We start from the raw sequence: 22,229 nt of genomic DNA on the forward strand, positions 1-22,229 counted from the left end.
GACACAGTAACATACCCCCATCCCCTCATAATACACACAGTAACATACCCCCATCCCCTCATAATACACACAATAACATACTCCCATCCCCTCATAATACACACAGTAACATATCCCCATCCCCTCATAATACACACAGTAACATATACCCATCCCCTCATAATACACACAGTAACATATCCCCATCCCCTCATAATACACAAAGTAACATACACCCATCACCTCATAATACACACAGTAACATACACCCATCACCTCATAATACACACAGTAACATACAACCATCCCCTCATAATACACATAGTAACATACACCCATCCCCTCATAATACACAGTAACATACACCCATCACCTCATAATACACACAGTAACATACCCCCATCCCCTCATAATACACAGTAACATACACCCATCTCCTCATAATACACACAGTAACATACACCCATCCCCTCATAATACACACAGTAACATATCCCCATCCCCTCATAATACACACAGTAACATACCCCCATCCCCTCATAATACACACAGTAACATACACCCATCCCCTCATAATACACAGTAACATACACCCATCACCTCATAATACACACAGTAACATACCACCATCCCCTCATAATACACAGTAACATACACCCATCACCACATAATACACACAGTAACATACCCCCATCCCCTCATAATACACACAGTAACATACCCCCATCCCCTCATAATACACAGTAACATACACACATCACCTCATAATACACACCGTAACATACCCCCATCCCCTCATAATACACAGTAACATACACCCATCCCCTCATAATACACACAGTAAAATAAACCCATCACCTCATAATACACACAGTAACATACACCAATCCACTCATAATACACACAGTAACATATACCCATCACCTCATAATACAGACAGTAACATACACCCATCCCTTCATAATACAAAGAGTAACATACACCCATCCCCTCATAATATACACAGTAACATATTCCCATCCCCTCATAATACACACAGTAACATACACCCATCACCTCATAATACCCACAGTAACATATCCCCATCCCCTCATAATACACACAGTAACATACACCCATCCCCTCATAATACACACAGTAACATACCCCCATCCCCCCATAATACACACAGTAACATACACCCATCACCTCATAGTACACACAGTAACATACATCCATCACCTCATAATACACACAGTAACATACACCCATCACCTCATAATACACACAGTAACATACAACCATCCCCTCATAATACACACAGTAACATACACCCATCCCCTCATAATACACAGTAACATACACCCATCACCTCATAATACACACAGTAACATACCCCCATCCCCTCATAATACACACAGTAACATACCCCCATCCCCTCATAATACACACAGTAACATACCCCCATCCCCTCATAATACACAGTAACATACACCCATCCCCTCATAATACACACAGTAACATACACCCATCCCCTCATAATACACACAGTACCATACACCCATCCCCTCATAATACACACAGTAACATACACCCATCCCCTCATAATATACACAGTAACATACACCCATCCCCTCATAATACACACAGTAACATACCCCCATCCCCTCATAATAGACACGGTAACATACCCCCATCCCCTCATAATACACAGTAACATACACCCATCCCCTCATAATACACACAGTAACATACACCCATCCCCTCATAATACACACAGTAACATACACCCATCCCCTCATAATACACACAGTAACATATACCCATCCCTTCATAATACACACAGTAACATACCCCCATCCCCTCATAATACACAGTAACATACACCCATCCCCTCATAATACACACAGTAACATACACCCATCCCCTCATAATACACACAGTAACATACCCCCATCCGCTCATTATACACACAGTAACATACCCCCATCCCCTCATAATACACAGTAACATACACCCATCCCCTCATAATACACACAGTAACATACACCCATCCCCTCATAATACACACAGCAACATACCCCCATCCCCTCATAATACACACAGTAACATACCCCATCCCCTCATAATACACAGTAACATACACCCATCACCTCATAATACACACAGTAACATACACCCATCACCTCATAATACACACAGTAACATACACCCATCCCCTCATAATACACACAGTAACATACACCCATCCCCTCATAATACACACAGTAACATACCCCATCCCCTCATAATACACACAGTAACATACCCCCATCCTCTCATAATACACACAGTAACATACACCCATCCCCTCATAATACACAGTAACATACACCCATCCCCTCATAATACACAGTAACATACACCCATCCCCTCATAATACACAGTAACACACACCCATCACCTCATAATACACACAGTAACATACCCCCATCCCCTCATAATACACACAGTAACATACACCCATCCCCTCATAATACACACAGTAACATACACCCATCACCTCATAATACACACAGTAACATACACCCATCCCCTCATAATACACACAGTAACATACACCCATTACCTCATAATACACACAGTAACATACCCCCATCCCCTCATAATGCACACAGTAATATACACCCATCCCCTCATAATACACACAGTAACATACCCCCATCCCCTCATAATACACAGTAACATACACCCATCCCCTCATAATACACAGTAACATACACCCATCCCCTCATAATACACACAGTAACATACACCCATCACCTCATAATACACACAGTAACATACCCCCATCCCCTCATTATACACACAGTAACATACACCATTCCCCTCATAATACACACAGTAACATACACCCATCCCCTCATAATACACACAGTAACATACACCCATCCCCTCATAATACACACAGTAACATACACCCATCACCTCATAATACACCCAGTAACATACACCCATCCCCTCATAATACACACAGTAACATAACCCCATCCCCTCATAATACACACAGTAACATACCCCCATGCCCTCATAATACACACAGTAACTTACACCCATCCCCTCATAATACACACAGTAACATATCCCCATCACCTCATAATACACACAGTAACATACCCCCATGCCCTCATAATACATACAGTAACATACACTCATCCAGTCATAATACACAAAGTAACATACATCCATCCCCTCATAATACACACAGTAACATAACCCCATCCCCTCATAATACACACAGTAACATACCCCCATGCCCTCATAATACACACAGTAACATACACCCATCCCCTCATAATACACACAGTAACATATACCCATCCCTTCATAATACACACAGTAACATACCCCCATCCCCTCATAATACACAGTAACATACACCCATCACCTCATAATACACACAGTAACATACACCCATCACCTCATAATACACACAGTAACATACACCCATCCCCTCATAATACACACAGTAACATACACCCATCCCCTCATAATACACACAGTAACATACCCCATCCCCTCATAATACACACAGTAACATACCTCCATCCTCTCATAATACACACAGTAACATACACCCATCCCCTCATAATACACAGTAACATACACCCATCCCCTCATAATACACAGTAACATACACCCATCCCCTCATAATACACAGTAACGTACACCCATCACCTCATAATACACACAGTAACATACCCCCATCCCCTCATAATACACACAGTAACATACACCCATCCCCTCATAATACACACAGTAACATACACCCATCACCTCATAATACACACAGTAACATACACCCATCCCCTCATAATACACACAGTAACATACACCCATTACCTCATAATACACACAGTAACATACCCCCATCCCCTCATAATGCACACAGTAATATACACCCATCCCCTCATAATACACACAGTAACAGACCCCCATCCCCTCATAATACACAGTAACATACACCCATCCCCTCATAATACACAGTAACATACACCCATCCCCGCATAATACACACAGTAACATACACCCATCACCTCATAATACACACAGTAACATACCCCCATCCCCTCATTATACACACAGTAACATACACCATTCCCCTCATAATACACACAGTAACATACACCCATCCCCTCATAATACACACAGTAACATCACCCATCCCCTCATAATACACACAGTAACATACACCCATCACCTCATAATACACCCAGTAACATACACCCATCCCCTCATAATACACACAGTAACATAACCCCATCCCCTCATAATACACACAGTAACATACCCCCATGCCCTCATAATACACACAGTAACATACACCCATCCCCTCATAATACACACAGTAACATATCCCCATCACCTCATAATGCACACAGTAACATACCCCCATGCCCTCATAATACATACAGTAACATACACTCATCCCCTCATAATACACAAAGTAACATACATCCATCCCCTCATAATACACACAGTAACATAACCCCATCCCCTCATAATACACACAGTAACATACCCCCATGCCCTCATAATACATACAGTAACATACACTCATCCCCTCATAATACACACAGTAACATACATCCATCCCCTCATAATACACACAGTAACATACAGCCATCCCCTCATAATACACACAGTAACATACACCCATCCCCTCATAATACACACAGTAACATACACCCATCACCTCATAATACACACAGTAACATACACCCATCACCTCATAATACACCCAGTAACATACACCCATCCCCTCATAATACACACAGTAACATAACCCCATCCCCTCATAATACACACAGTAACATACCCCCATCCCCTCATAATACACACAGTAACATACACCCATCCCCTCATAATACACACTGTAGCATACACCCATCCCGTCATAATACACACAGTAACATACACCCATCCCCTCATAATACACAGTAACATACACCCATCACCTCATAATACACACAGTAACATACCCCCATCCCCTCATAATACACAGTAACATACACCCATCCCCTCATAATACACACAGTAACATACCCCCATCCCCTCATAATACACAGTAACATACACCCATCACCTCATAATACACACAGTAACATACCCCCATCCCCTCATAATACACACAGTAACATACCCCCATCCCCTCATAATACACACAGTAACATACCCCCATCCCCTCATAATACACAGTAACATACACCCATCCCCTCATAATACACACAGTAACATACACCCATCCCCTCATAATGCACACAGTACCATACACCCATCCCCTCATAATACACACAGTAACATACACCCATCCCCTCATAATATACACAGTAACATACACCCATCACCTCATAATACACACAGTAACATACCCCCATCCCCTCATAATAGACACAGTAACATACCCCCATCCCCTCATAATACACAGTAACATACACCCATCCCCTCATAATACACACAGTAACATACACCCATCCCCTCATAATACACACAGTAACATACACCCATCCCCTCATAATACACACAGTAACATATACCCATCCCTTCATAATACACACAGTAACATACCCCCATCCCCTCATAATACACAGTAACATACACCCATCCCCTCATAATACACACAGTAACATACACCCATCCCCTCATAATACACACAGTAACATACCCCCATCCGCTCATTATACACACAGTAACATACCCCCATCCCCTCATAATACACAGTAACATACACCCATCCCCTCATAATACACACAGTAACATACACCCATCCCCTCATAATACACACAGTAACATACCCCCATCCCCTCATAATACACACAGTAACATACCCCCATCCCCTCATAATACACAGTAACATACACCCATCACCTCATAATACACACAGTAACATACACCCATCCCCTCATAATACACACAGTAACATACACCCATCCCCTCATAATACACACAGTAACATACACCCATCCCCTCATAATACACACAGTAACATACCCCATCCCCTCATAATACACACAGTAACATACCCCCATCCTCTCATAATACACACAGTAACATACACCCATCCCCTCATAATACACAGTAACATACACCCATCCCCTCATAATACACAGTAACATACACCCATCCCCTCATAATACACAGTAACATACACCCATCACCTCATAATACACACAGTAACATACCCCCATTCCCTCATAATACACACAGTAACATACACCCATCCCCTCATAATACACACAGTAACATACACCCATCCCCTCATAATACACACAGTAACATACACCCATCCCCTCATAATACACACAGTAACATACACCCATTACCTCATAATACACACAGTAACATACCCCCATCCCCTCATAATGCACACAGTAATATACACCCATCCCCTCATAATACACACAGTAACATACCCCCATCCCCTCATAATACACAGTAACATACACCCATCCCCTCATAATACACAGTAACATACACCCATCCCCTCATAATACACACAGTAACATACACCCATCACCTCATAATACACACAGTAACATACCCCCATCCCCTCATTATACACACAGTAACATACACCATTCCCCTCATAATACACACAGTAACATACACCCATCCCCTCATAATACACACAGTAACATACACCCATCCCCTCATAATACACACAGTAACATACACCCATCACCTCATAATACACCCAGTAACATACACCCATCCCCTCATAATACACACAGTAACATAACCCCATCCCCTCATAATACACACAGTAACATACCCCCATGCCCTCATAATACACACAGTAACATACACCCATCCCCTCGTAATACACACAGTAACATATCCCCATCACCTCATAATACACACAGTAACATACACCCATGCCCTCATAATACATACAGTAACATACACTCATCCCCTCATAATACACACAGTAACATACATCCATCCCCTCATAATACACACAGTAACATAACCCCATCCCCTCATAATACACACAGTAACATACCCCCATGCCCTCATAATACATACAGTAACATACACTCATCCCCTCATAATACACACAGTAACATACATCCATCCCCTCATAATACACACAGTAACATACAGCCATCCCCTCATAATACACACAGTAACATACACCCATCCCCTCATAATACACACAGTAACATACACCCATCACCTCATAATACACACAGTAACATACACCCATCACCTCATAATACACCCAGTAACATACACCCATCCCCTCATAATACACACAGTAACATAACCCCATCCTCTCATAATACACACAGTAACATACCCCCATCCCCTCATAATACACACAGTAACATACACCCATCCCCTCATAATACACACTGTAGCATACACCCATCCCGTCATAATACACACAGTAACATACACCCATCCCCTCATAATACACACAGTAACATACACCCATCCCCTCATAATACACACAGTAACATACACCCATCCCCTCATAATACACACAGTAACATACACCCATCCCCTCATAATACACCCAGTAACATACACCCATCCCCTCATAATACACACAGTAACATAACCCCATCCCCTCATAATACACAGTAACATACCCCCATCCCCTCATAATACACACAGTAACATACACCCATCCCCTCATAATACACACAGTAACATGCACCCATCCCGTCATAATACACACAGTAACATACACTCATCCCCTCATAATACACACAGTAACATACACCCATCCCCTCATAATACACACAGTAACATACACCCATCCCCTCATAATACACACAGTAACATACACCCATCCCCTCATAATACACACAGTAACATACACCCATCACCTCGTAATACACACAGTAACATACACCCATCCCCTCATAATACACACAGTAACATACACCCATCACCTCATAATACACACAGTAACATACCCCCATCCCCTCATAATACACACAGTAACATACCCCCATCCCCTCATAATACACACAGTAACATACACCCATCCCCTCATAATACACACAGTAACATACCCCCATCCCCTCATAATACAAACAGTAACATACACCCATCACCTCATAATACACACAGTAACATACATCCATCACCTCATAATACACACAGTAACATACACCCATCACCTCATAATACACCCAGTAACATACAACCATCCCCTCATAATACACACAGTAACATACACCCATCCCCTCATAATACACAGTAACATACACCCATCACCTCATAATACACACAGTAACATACCCCCTTCCCCTCATAATACGCAGTAACATACACCCATCCCCTCATAATACACACAGTAACATACACCCATCCCCTCATAATACACACAGTAACATACCCCCATCCCCTCATAATACACACAGTAACATACCCCCATCCCCTCATAATACACAGCAACATACACCCATCACCTCATAATACACACAGTAACGTACCCCCATCCCCTCATAATACACACAGTAACATACCCCCATCCCCTCATAATACACAGTAACATACACCCAACTCCTCATAATACACACAGTAACATACACCCATCCCCTCATAATACACACAGTACCATACACCCATCCCCTCATAATACACTCAGTAACATACACCCATTCCCTCATAATACACACAGTAACATACCCCCATCCCCTCATAATACACACAGTAACATACCCCCATCCCCTCATAATACACAGTAACATACACCCATCCCCTCATAATACACACAGTAACATACACCCATCCCCTCATAATACACACAGTAACATACACCCATCCCCTCATAATACACACAGTAACATATACCCATCACCTCATAATACAGAGAGTAACATACCCCCATCCCCTCATAATACACAGTAAAATACACCCATCCCCTCATAATACACACAGTAACATACACCCATCCCCTCATAATACACACAGTAACATACCCCCATCCGCTCATAATACACACAGTAACATACCCCATCCCCTCATAATACACAGTAACATACACCCATCCCCTCATAATACACACAGTAACATACACCCATCCCCTCATAATACACACAGTAACATACCCCCATCCCCTCATAATACACACAGTAACATACCCCCATCCCCTCATAATACACAGTAACATACACCCATCACCTCATAATACAAACAGTAACATACACCCATCCCCTCATAATACACACAGTAACATACACCCATCCCCTCATAATACACACAGTAACATACACCCATCCCCTCATAATACACACAGTAACATACCCCCATCCCCTCATAATACACACAGTAACATACCCCATCCCCTCATAATACACACAGTAACATACACCCATCCCCTCATAATACACAGTAACATACACCCATCCCCTCATAATACACAGTAACATACACCCATCCCCTCATAATACACAGTAACATACACCCATCACCTCATAATACACACAGTAACATACCCCCATCCCCTCATAATACACACAGTAACATACACCCATCCCCTCATAATACACACAGTAACATACACCCATCACCTCATAATACACACAGTAACATACACCCATCCCCTCATAATACACACAGTAACATACACCCATTACCTCATAATACACACAGTAACATACCCCCATCCCCTCATAATGCAAACAGTAACATACACCCATCCCGTCATAATACACAGTAACATACACCCATCACCTCATAATACACACAGTAACATACCCCCATCCCCTCATAATACACAGTAACATACACCCATCCCCTCATAATACACAGTAACATACACCCATCCCCTCATAATACACACAGTAAGATTCACCCATCACCTCATAATACACACAGTAACATACCCCCATCCCCTCATAATACACACAGTAACATACACCCATCCCCTCATAATACACCCAGTAACATACACCCATCCCCTCATAATACACCCAGTAACATACACCCATCCCCTCATAATACACACAGTAACATACACCCATCCCCTCATAATACACACAGTAACATACACCCATCACCTCATAATACACCCAGTAACATACACCCATCCCCTCATAATACACACAGTAACATACCCCCAACCCCTCATAATACACTCAGTAACATACCCCCATCCCCTCATAATACACACAGTAACATACACCCATCCCCTCATAATACACACAGTAACATACACCCATCCCCTCATAATACACACAGTAACATACACTCATCCCCTCATAATACACACAGTAACATATACCCATCCCCTCATAATACACACAGTAACATACACCCATCCCCTCATAATACACACAGTAACATACACCCATCCCCTCATAACACAGACAGTAACATACACCCATCACCTCATAATACACACAGTAACATACACCCATCCCCTCATAATACACACAGTAACATATACACATTCCCTCATAATACACACAGTAACATACACCCATCCCCTCATAACACACACAGTAACATACACCCATCCCCTCATAACACACACAGTAACATACACTCATCCCCTCATAATACACACAGTAACATACACCCATCCCCTCATAATACACACAGTAACATACACCCATCACCTCATAATACACACAGTAACATACACCCATCCCCTCATAACACACACAGTAACATACACCCATCACCTCATAATACACACAGTAACATACACCCATCCCCTCATAATACACACAGTAACATACACCCATCCCCTCATAATACACACAGTAACATACACCCATCCCCTCATAATACACACAGTAACATACACTAAATCCCCTCATAATACACACAGTAACATACACCCATCCCCTCATAATACACCCAGTAACATACACCCATCCCCTCATAATACACACAGTAACATACACCCATCCCCTCATAATACACACAGTAACATACACCCAGTAACATACACCCATCCCCTCATAATACACACAGTAACATACACCCATCACCTCATAATACACACAGTAACATACACCCATCCCCTCATAATACACACAGTAACATACACCCATCCCCTCATAATACACACAGTAACATCCATCCATCACCTCATAATACACAGTAACATACACCCATCCCCTCATAATACACACAGTAACATACATCCATCCCCTCATAATACACAGAGTAACATACACCAATCCCCTCATAATACACACAGTAACATACACCCATCACCTCATAATACACACAGTAACATACACCCATCACCTCATAATACACACAGTAACATACCCCCATCCCCTCATAATACACAGTAACATACACCCATCCCCTCATAATACACAGTAACATACACCCATCCCCTCATAATACACACAGTAACATACATCCATCACCTCATAATACACACAGTAACATACCCCCATCCCCTCATAATACACACAGTAACATACACCCATCCCCTCATAATACGCACAGTAACATACACCCATCCCCTCATATAACACCCAGTAACATACACCCATCCCCTCATAACACACACAGTAACATACACCCATCCCCTCATAATACACACAGTAACATACACCCATCCCCTCATAATACACATAGTAACATACACCCATCACCTCATAATACACCCAGTAACATACACCCATCCCCTCATAATACACACAGTAACAAACACCCATCCCCTCATAATACACACAGTAACATACACCCATCCCCGAATAATACACACAGTAACATACACCCATCACCTCATAATACACACAGTAACATACCCTTCATCCCCTCATAATACACACAGTAACATACACCCATCCCCTTATAATACACACAGTAACATACACCCATCCCCTCATAATACACACGGTAACATACACCCATCCCCTCATAATACACACAGTAACATACACCCATCCCCTCATAATACACACAGTAACATACACCCATCCCCTCATAATACACACAGTAACATACACACATCCCCTCATAATACACACAGTAACATACACCCATCCCCTCATAATACACACAGTAACATACACCCATCCCCTCATAATACACACAGTAACATACACCCATCCCCTCATAATACACACAGTAACATACACTAAATCCCCTCATAATACACACAGTAACATACACCCATCCCCTCATAATACACCCAGTAACATACACCCATCCCCTCATAATACACACAGTAACATACACCCATCCCCTCATAAAACACACAGTAACATACACCCAGTAACATACACCCATCCCCTCATAATACACACAGTAACATACACCCATCCCCTCATAATACACACAGTAACATACACCCATCCCCTCATAATACACACAGTAACATACACCCATCCCCTCATAATACACACAGTAACATACACCCATCCCCTCATAATACCCACAGTAACATACATCCATCACCTCATAATACACAGTAACATACACCCATCCCCTCATAATACACACAGTAACATACATCCATCCCCTCATAATACACACAGTAACATACACCAATCCCCTCATAATACACACAGTAACATACACCCATCACCTCATAATACACACAGTAACATACACCCATCACCTCATAATACACACAGTAACATACCCCCATCCCCTCATAATACACAGTAACATACACCCATCCCCTCATAATACACAGTAACATACACCCATCCCATCATAATACACACAGTAACATACACCCATCACCTCATAATACACACAGTAACATACCCCCATCCCCTCATAATACACACAGTAACATACACCCATCCCCTCATAATACACAAAGTAACATACACCCATCCCCTCATAATACACCCAGTAACATACACCCATCCCCTCATAACACACACAGTAACATACACCCATCCCCTCATAATACACACAGTAACATACACCCATCCCTTCATAATACACATAGTAACATACACCCATCACCTCATAATACACCCAGTAACATACACCCATTCCCTCATAATACACACAGTAACAAACACCCATCCCCTCATAATACACACAGTAACATACACCCATCCCCGCATAATACACACAGTAACATACACCCATCACCTCATAATACACACAGTAACATACATCCATCCCCTCATAATACACAGAGTAACATACACCAATCCCCTCATAATACACACAGTAACATACACCCATCACCTCATAATACACACAGTAACATACACCCATCACCTCATAATACACACAGTAACATACCCCCATCCCCTCATAATACACAGTAACATACACCCATCCCCTCATAATACACAGTAACATACACCCATCCCCTCATAATACACACAGTAACATACATCCATCACCTCATAATACACACAGTAACATACCCCCATCCCCTCATAATACACACAGTAACATACACCCATCCCCTCATAATACGCACAGTAACATACACCCATCCCCTCATATAACACCCAGTAACATACACCCATCCCCTCATAACACACACAGTAACATACACCCATCCCCTCATAATACACACAGTAACATACACCCATCCCCTCATAATACACATAGTAACATACACCCATCACCTCATAATACACCCAGTAACATACACCCATCCCCTCATAATACACACAGTAACAAACACCCATCCCCTCATAATACACACAGTAACATACACCCATCCCCGAATAATACACACAGTAACATACACCCATCACCTCATAATACACACAGTAACATACCCTTCATCCCCTCATAATACACACAGTAACATACACCCATCCCCTTATAATACACACAGTAACATACACCCATCCCCTCATAATACACACGGTAACATACACCCATCCCCTCATAATACACACAGTAACATACACCCATCCCCTCATAATACACACAGTAACATACACCCATCCCCTCATAATACACACAGTAACATACACACATCCCCTCATAATACACACAGTAACATACACCCATCCCCTCATAATACACACAGTAACATACACCCATCCCCTCATAATACACACAGTAACATACACCCATCCCCTCATAATACACACAGTAACATACACTAAATCCCCTCATAATACACACAGTAACATACACCCATCCCCTCATAATACACCCAGTAACATACACCCATCCCCTCATAATACACACAGTAACATACACCCATCCCCTCATAAAACACACAGTAACATACACCCAGTAACATACACCCATCCCCTCATAATACACACAGTAACATACACCCATCCCCTCATAATACACACAGTAACATACACCCATCCCCTCATAATACACACAGTAACATACACCCATCCCCTCATAATACACACAGTAACATACACCCATCCCCTCATAATACCCACAGTAACATACATCCATCACCTCATAATACACAGTAACATACACCCATCCCCTCATAATACACACAGTAACATACATCCATCCCCTCATAATACACACAGTAACATACACCAATCCCCTCATAATACACACAGTAACATACACCCATCACCTCATAATACACACAGTAACATACACCCATCACCTCATAATACACACAGTAACATACCCCCATCCCCTCATAATACACAGTAACATACACCCATCCCCTCATAATACACAGTAACATACACCCATCCCATCATAATACACACAGTAACATACACCCATCACCTCATAATACACACAGTAACATACCCCCATCCCCTCATAATACACACAGTAACATACACCCATCCCCTCATAATACACAAAGTAACATACACCCATCCCCTCATAATACACCCAGTAACATACACCCATCCCCTCATAACACACACAGTAACATACACCCATCCCCTCATAATACACACAGTAACATACACCCATCCCCTCATAATACACATAGTAACATACACCCATCACCTCATAATACACCCAGTAACATACACCCATTCCCTCATAATACACACAGTAACAAACACCCATCCCCTCATAATACACACAGTAACATACACCCATCCCCGCATAATACACACAGTAACATACACCCATCACCTCATAATACACACAGTAACATACCCTTCATCCCCTCATAATACACACAGTAACATACACCCATCCCCTTATAATACACACAGTAACATACACCCATCCCCTCATAATACACACAGTAACATACACCCATCCCCTCATAATACACACAGTAACATACACCCATCCCCTCATAATACACACAGTAACATACACCCATCCCCTCATAATACACATAGTAACATACACCCATCACCTCATAATACACCCAGTAACATACACCCATCCCCTCATAATACACACAGTAACAAACACCCATCCCCTCATAATACACACAGTAACATACACCCATCCCCGCATAATACACATAGTAACATACACCCATCACCTCATAATACACACAGTAACATACCCTTCATCCCCTCATAATACACACAGTAACATACACCCATCCCCTTATAATACACACAGTAACATACACCCATCCCCTCATAATACACACGGTAACATACACCCATCCCCTCATAATACACACAGTAACATACACCCATCCCCTCATAATACACACAGTAACATACACCCATCCCCTCATAATACACACAGTAACATACACACATCCCCTCATAATACACACAGTAACATACACCCATCCCCTCATAATACACACAGTAACATACACCCATCCCCTCATAATACACACAGTAACATACACCCATCCCCTCATAATACACACAGTAACATACACTAAATCCCCTCATAATACACACAGTAACATACACCCATCCCCTCATAATACACCCAGTAACATACACCCATCCCCTCATAATACACACAGTAACATACACCCATCCCCTCATAAAACACACAGTAACATACACCCAGTAACATACACCCATCCCCTCATAATACACACAGTAACATACACCCATCCCCTCATAATACACACAGTAACATACACCCATCCCCTCATAATACACACAGTAACATACACCCATCCCCTCATAATACACACAGTAACATACACCCATCCCCTCATAATACCCACAGTAACATACATCCATCACCTCATAATACACAGTAACATACACCCATCCCCTCATAATACACACAGTAACATACATCCATCCCCTCATAATACACACAGTAACATACACCAATCCCCTCATAATACACACAGTAACATACACCCATCACCTCATAATACACACAGTAACATACAACCATCACCTCATAATACACACAGTAACATACCCCCATCCCCTCATAATACACAGTAACATACACCCATCCCCTCATAATACACAGTAACATACACCCATCCCATCATAATACACACAGTAACATACACCCATCACCTCATAATACACACAGTAACATACCCCCATCCCCTCATAATACACACAGTAACATACACCCATCCCCTCATAATACACAAAGTAACATACACCCATCCCCTCATAATACACCCAGTAACATACACCCATCCCCTCATAACACACACAGTAACATACACCCATCCCCTCATAATACACACAGTAACATACACCCATCCCCTCATAATACACATAGTAACATACACCCATCACCTCATAATACACCCAGTAACATACACCCATCCCCTCATAATACACACAGTAACAAACACCCATCCCCTCATAATACACACAGTAACATACACCCATCCCCGCATAATACACACAGTAACATACACCCATCACCTCATAATACACACAGTAACATACCCTTCATCCCCTCATAATACACACAGTAACATACACCCATCCCCTTATAATACACACAGTAACATACACCCATCCCCTCATAATACACACAGTAACATACACCCATCCCCTCATAATACACACAGTAACATACACCCATCACCTCATAATACACACAGTAACATACCCCATCCCCTCATAATACACACAGTAACAAACACCCATCCCCTCATAATACACACAGTAACATACACCCATCCCCTCATAATACACACAGTAACATACACCCATCTCCTCATAATACACTTAGTAACATACACCCATCTCCTCATAATACACACAGTAACATACACCCATCCACTCATAATACACACAGTAACATACACCCATCCCCTCATAATACACACAGTAACATACACCCATCCCCTCATAATACACACAGTAACATACACCCATCACCTCATAATACACACAGTAACATACACCCATCCCCTCATAATACACACAGTAACATACACCCATCTCCTCATAATACACACAGTAACATACACCCATACCCTCATAATACACACAGTAACATACACCCATCCCCTCATAATACACCCAGTAACATACACCCATCCCCTCATAATACACACAGTAACATACACCCATCCCCTCATAATACACACAGTAACATACACCCATCCCCTCATAATACACACATTAACATACACCCATCCCCTCATAATACACACAGTAACATACACCCATCACCTCATAATACACCCAGTAACATACACCCATCCCCTCATAATACACTTAGTAACATACATCCATCACCTCATAATACACACAGTAACATACACCCATACCCTCATAATACACCCAGTAACATACACCCATCCCCTCATAATACACCCAGTAACATACACCCATCCCCTCATAATACACACAGTAACATACACCCATCCCCTCATAATACACACAGTAACATAGCCCCATCCCCTCATAATACACACAGTAACATACCCCCATCTCCTCATAATACACTTAGTAACATACATCCATCACCTCATAATACACACAGTAACATACACCCATCCCCTCATAATACACCCAGTAACATACACCCATCCCCTCATAATACACACAGTAACATACACCCATCCCCTCATAATACACACAGTAACATACACCCATCCCCTCATAATACACACAGTAACATACACCCATCTCCTCATAATACACTTAGTAACATACACCCATCTCCTCATAATACACACAGTAACATACACCCATCCACTCATAATACACACAGTAACATACACCCATCCCCTCATAATACACACAGTAACATACACCCATCCCCTCATAATACACACAGTAACATACACCCATCACCTCATAATACACACAGTAACATACACCCATCCCCTCATAATACACACAGTAACATACACCCATCCCCTCATAATACACACAGTAACATACACCCATACCCTCATAATACACACAGTAACATACACCCATCCCCTCATAATACACCCAGTAACATACACCCATCCCCTCATAATACACACAGTAACATACACCCATCCCCTCATAATACACACAGTAACATACACCCATCCCCTCATAATACACACAGTAACATACACCCATCCCCTCATAATACACACAGTAACATACACCCATCACCTCATAATACACCCAGTAACATACACCCATCCCCTCATAATACACTTAGTAACATACATCCATCACCTCATAATACACACAGTAACATACACCCATACCCTCATAATACACACAGTAACATACACCCATCCCCTCATAATACACCCAGTAACATACACCCATCCCCTCATAATACACACAGTAACATACACCCATCCCCTCATAATACACACAGTAACATAGCCCCATCCCCTCATAATACACACAGTAACATACCCCCATCTCCTCATAATACACTTAGTAACATACTTCCATCTCCTCATAATACACACAGTAACATACACCCATCCCCTCATAATACACCCAGTAACATACACCCATCCCCTCATAATACACACAGTAACATACACCCATCCCCTCATAATACACACAGTAACATACACCCATCCCCTCATAATACACACAGTAACATACACCCATCTCCTCATAATACACTTAGTAACATACATCCATCACCTCATAATACACACAGTAACATACACCCATCCACTCATAATACACACAGTAACCTACACCCATCCCCTCATAATACACACAGTAACATACACCCATCCCCTCATAATACACACAGTAACATACACCCATCCCCTCATAATACACACAGTAACATACCCCCATCCCCTCATAATACACACAGTAACATACCCCCATCCCCTCATAATACACACAGTAACATACACCCATCCCCTCATAATACACAGTAACATACACCCATACCCTCATAATACACAGTAACATACACCCATCCCCTCATAATACAAACAGTAACATACACCCATCACCTCATAATACACACAGTAACATACCCCCATCCCCTCATAACACACACAGTAACATACACCCATTCCCTCATAATACACACAGTAACATACACCCATCACCTCATAATACACCCAGTAACATACACCCATCCCCTCATAATACACACAGTAACATACACCCATTACCTCATAATACACACAGTAACATACCCCCATCCCCTCATAATGCACACAGTAACTTACACCCATCCCCTCATAATACACAGTAACATACACCCATCACCTCATAATACACACAGTAACATACCCCCATCCCCTCATAATACACAGTAACATACACCCATCCCCTCATAATACACAGTAACATACACCCATCCCCTCATAATACACACAGTAACATACACCCATCACCTCATAATACACACAGTAACATACCCCCATCCCCTCATAATACACACAGTAACATACACCCATCCCCTCATAATACACACAGTAACATACACCCATCACCTCAAAATACACCCAGTAACATACACCCATCCCCTCATAATACACCCAGTAACATACACCCATCCCCTCATAATACACACAGTAACATACACCCATCCCCTCATAATACACACAGTAACATACACCCATCATCTCATAATACACCCAGTAACATACACCCATCCCCTCATAATACACACAGTAACATACACCCATCATCTCATAATACACACAGTAACATACCCCCATCCCCTCATAATACACACAGTAACATTCACCCATCCCCTCATAATACACACAGTAACATACACCCATCCCCTCATAATACACACAGTAACTTACACTCATCCCCTCATAATACACACAGTAACATACACCCATCCCCTCATAATACACACAGTAACATACACCCATCCCCTCATAATACAGACAGTAACATACACCCATCCCCTCATAATACACACAGTAACATACACCCATCCCCTCATAATGCACACAGTAACATACACCCATCATCTCATAATACACCCAGTAACATACACCCATCCCCTCATAATACACACAGTAACATACACCCATCACCTCATAATACACACAGTAACATACCCCATCCCCTCATAATACACACAGTAACATTCACCCATCCCCTCATAATACACACAGTAACATACACCCATCCCATCATAATACACACAGTAACTTACACTCATCCCCTCATAATACACACAGTAACATACACCCATCCCCGCATAATACACACAGTAACATACACCCATCCCCTCATAATACACACAGTAACATACACCCATCCCCTCATAATACACACAGTAACATACACCCATCACCTCATAATACACACAGTAACATACACCCATCCCCTCATAATAAACACAGTAACATACACCCATCCCCTCATAGTACACACAGTAACATACACCCATCCCCTCACAATACACACAGTAACATATACCCATCACCTCATAATACACCCAGTAACATACACCCATCCCCTCATAATACACCTAGTAAAATACACCCATCCCCTCATAATACACACAGTAACATACACCCATCCCCTCATAATACACACAGTAACATACACCCATCACCTCATAATACACACAGTAACATACCCCCATCCCCTCATAATACACACAGTAACATACACCCATCCCCTCATAATACACACAGTAACATACACTCATCCCCTCATAATACACACAGTAACATACACCCATCCCCTCATAATACACTTAGGAACATACATCCATCACCTCATAATACACAGTAACATACACCCATCCCCTCATAATACACACAGTAACATACACCCATCCCCTCATAATACACACAGTAACATACACCCATCCCCTCATAATACACACAGTAACATACACCCATCACCTCATAATACACACAGTAACATACACCCATCACCTCATAATACACAGTAACATACACCCATACCCTCATAATACACAGTAACATACACACATCCCCTCATAATACACACAGTAACATACACTCATCCCCTCATAATACACACAGTAACATACACCCATCACCTCATAATACACACAGTAACATACCCCCATCCCCTCATAATACACAGTAACATACACCCATACCCTCATAATACACAGTAACATACACACATCCCCTCATAATACACACAGTAACATACACTCATCCCCTCATAATACACACAGTAACATACACCCATTACCTCATAATACACATAGTAACATACCCCCATCCCCTCATAATACACACAGTAACATACACCCATCCCCTCATAATACACACAGTAACATACACCCATCCCCTCATAATACACACAGTAACATACACCCATCCCCTCATAATACACACAGTAACATACACCATCCCCTCATAATACACACAGTAACATACACCCATCCCCTCATAATACACACAGTAACATACACCCATCCCCTCATAATACACACAGTAACATACACCCATCCCCTCACAGTAACATACACCCATCCCCTCATAATACACACAGTAACACACACCCATCACCTCATAATACACCCAGTAACATACACCCATCCCCTCATAATACACACAGTAACATACACCCATCCCCTCATAATACACACAGTAACATACACCCATCCCCTCATAATACACACAGTAACATACACCCATTACCTCATAATACACATAGTAACATACCCCCATCCCCTCATAATACACACAGTAACATACACCCATCCCCTTATAATACACACAGTAACATACATCCATCCCCTCATAATACACACAGTAACATACACCCATCCCCTCATAATACACACAGTAACATACACCCATCCCCTCATAATACACACAGTAACATACACCCATCCCCTCATAATACACACAGTAACATACACCCATCACCTCATAATACACACAGTAACATACACCCATCCCCTCATAATACACACAGTAACATACACCCATCCCCTCATAATATACACAGTAACATATACCCATCCTCTCATAATACACACAGTAACATATACCCATCACCTCATAATACACCCAGTAACATACACCCATCCCC

The sequence above is a fragment of the Phyllobates terribilis genome, unplaced genomic scaffold, assembly GCF_046119375.1.
Source record: "Phyllobates terribilis strain yellow unplaced genomic scaffold, ASM4611937v1 Scaffold_1__5_contigs__length_1240528914, whole genome shotgun sequence".
Taxonomy (NCBI): domain Eukaryota; kingdom Metazoa; phylum Chordata; class Amphibia; order Anura; family Dendrobatidae; genus Phyllobates; species Phyllobates terribilis.